Below are 2,499 nucleotides of genomic sequence, written 5' to 3'. Positions count from 1 at the left end.
GCGTCAGAACCTTCCGGGCGCGGATTGGCCTGATCAGTCATCTGCGCACCCACAGAGCCCAACCCACCCACCCCCAGGATGACCAGATTGTCCTCGTCAATCCCGACGGACGAACCACACAGTGTCCATGATTCCTCTGATGGGTTTTACGACAATTAAATGAGTTGTGAGCTGTGGTGAGCACGGCACACAACACAGCTGGCACAATGCTTCACACACTCATCGGCCAATACAGCTGTCCGGGAGGGTCTGGGTTCCATTCCAGCTCTCACCTTTTAGCTTTTTCCAACGTTTGACTGGAAAAATTAACTCTCTCCATACGAACGGCGAAAGAGACGACGTTAACAGCGTTTCGCCCCAATGACCACCATCAAAAGATTACAAGCGGAAGGCTCTTACACTGAAGAGGTGAATGTTGACAAAGAATACCACAATTCTGACGACGGAAGCTAAAGGTTGGGTCATTGACATACCCACTGGACATCCGAGGGGTCTGTGTAGAGGAGAAGAGAGGACTGGCCGTACTGAGTGAGTTAAACTGTCCTCTAGTCATCCGGCCGAGACGACAAACCGAGGTCCAGTGTGCAGCATGCACTTGGCGCACTAAAGACGGGCGCCATAGCCGAGTGGTTAAAGCGTTGGACTTTCGATCTGAGGGTCTCGGGTTCGAATCACGGTGACGGCGCCTGGTGGGTAAAGGGTGGAGATTTTTACGATCTCCCAGGTCAACATATGTGCAGACCTGCCAGTGCCTGAACCCCCTTCGTGTGTATGCGCAAGCAGAAGATCAAATACGCACGTTACAGATCCTGTAATCCATGTCAGCGTTCGGTGGGTTATGGAAACAAGAACATACCCAGCATGCACACCCCCGAAAACGGAGTATGGCTGCCTACATGGCGGGGTAAAAACGGTCATACACGTAAAAGCCCACTCGTGTATATACGAGTGAACGTGGGAGTTGAAGCCCACGAACGCAGAAGAAGAAGGCGCACTAAAGGGTTATCTTCTGGCACGGGCAAGCATTTCTGTGTGTGTGTGTGATCGGAAGTGATTGTTAAATGTTTTCTTATTTTACTTGGATTTCATGTATCTTAATGTTAATGTACTAATTTTATTGGCGTGACATATGTTATGTGCATGCATACGTTGTATGTGTGTGTATGAGTGTGTGTGTGTCCTGTCCTATTGGGAATTCTTATTTGACAAGTTTTAATCTCTTCTTTGTTGCGCATGATGATTTGTATGCCAGTGTTTACAACGAGCCTGTGATTGCACAACTTAATTTCCATGTGGATTAATAAAGTGTTTTTGATTAGATTTTGATTTAAGTTCACTCTGGCAGGTGCACAAATACATAAGCATACACTGAATGTCTGACTTAGGGTGTCGGGTTATACTGCTGTTCAGGCATCTGCCTAGAAGATGTGATGTAGCGTATATGGATTTATCCGAATGCGGTGACGCCTACCTTTAGAAACTGAACTGAAACTCGTGTCGTGGCGGAGTGCTGGCCTGGTGGTAACGTCCGTCCGCCTTGGGAGCGAGAGGTACAGGATCCAGTCCCACGCCAGTGGTGGTCTGGACGCTAGTCATTCAGACGAGACGATGAACGGAGGTCCCGTGTGTGGCATGCACAAATAAAGGAACCCACGATATTAAAAACAGAAAGGGTTGTCCAAACGCAGACGGAGAAAAATGTGTGTGGCACAGTTGTGTAGCGACGCGCTCTCCTACTGGAGAGCAGCCCGAATTTCACACACACAGAAATGTGTTGAGACAAAGTAACATAATACTGTGATAGGCTACAATAAAATGATTTTGATTCTAAATCTAAATCAGTGTGCTAACAGTTCTGGTACACACACACACACACACACACACACACACACACACACACTGACTTAGCTAACCAACCTGTCAATGTCGGCGTAGGACGCATACAGGAAGAAGACCTCGATGGCCGTGCACCAGAGGAAGAGGGCGAGGCAGGCGAGGCGCACGCGCGACGGGGCCAGCAAGGAACGCACGTGCAGAGGGCGTGACACGGCCAGCCAGCGCGTGACGGACACCAGTAGTGTCGTGTGCACAGACACCCGCTGGGACACGTTGCTGATGGGCAACACCACCTGCGGGGGCAGGGGAGGGGGACGGGGAAACACAGAGAGAATGAGAGAGAGAGAGAGAGAGAGAGAGAACTCCAACTCGAGAGTTTACTCAGTAGAGCCCGTGGCCCCTTCTGAAGGGGTACAGTAAATATGAACAATTCACACGAATTTGCAGAGTAGCTTATTCAGATAGTGATAATCATACCAACAGAAAAGCATAGTTTCAGTTTCAGTAGCTTAAGGAGGCGTCACTGCGTTCGGACAAATCCATATACGCTACACCACATCTGCCAAGCAGATGCCTGACCAGCAGCGTAACCCAACGCGCTTAGTCAGGCCTTGAGAAAAAAAAGGTGAATAAATAATAGATAAATACATTTTTTTTTAAATA

At 48.7% G+C, this 2,499-nt stretch overlaps 1 protein-coding gene across 1 annotated transcript in view; it reads right to left on the bottom strand.

Moving 5' to 3' along the window:
- Nucleotides 1-2,052, bottom strand: part of LOC143282999 (uncharacterized) — a 5,647-nt gene extending 3,595 nt beyond the window's left edge. Inside the window, exon 1 of the mRNA XM_076588976.1 lies at nt 1,918-2,052. The gene's annotated coding sequence lies outside the window, so the exon portion shown is untranslated. The remainder of the gene's footprint in view (nt 1-1,917) is intronic.
- Between the last annotated feature and the right edge of the window lie 447 nt (nt 2,053-2,499).

This window comes from Babylonia areolata, chromosome 6 (assembly GCF_041734735.1).
Source record: "Babylonia areolata isolate BAREFJ2019XMU chromosome 6, ASM4173473v1, whole genome shotgun sequence".
NCBI classification, from domain to species: Eukaryota; Metazoa; Mollusca; class Gastropoda; order Neogastropoda; family Buccinidae; genus Babylonia; species Babylonia areolata.
The sequence above is the reverse complement of the archived record's forward strand: the minus strand, read 5'-3'. Positions and strand labels throughout refer to the sequence as shown.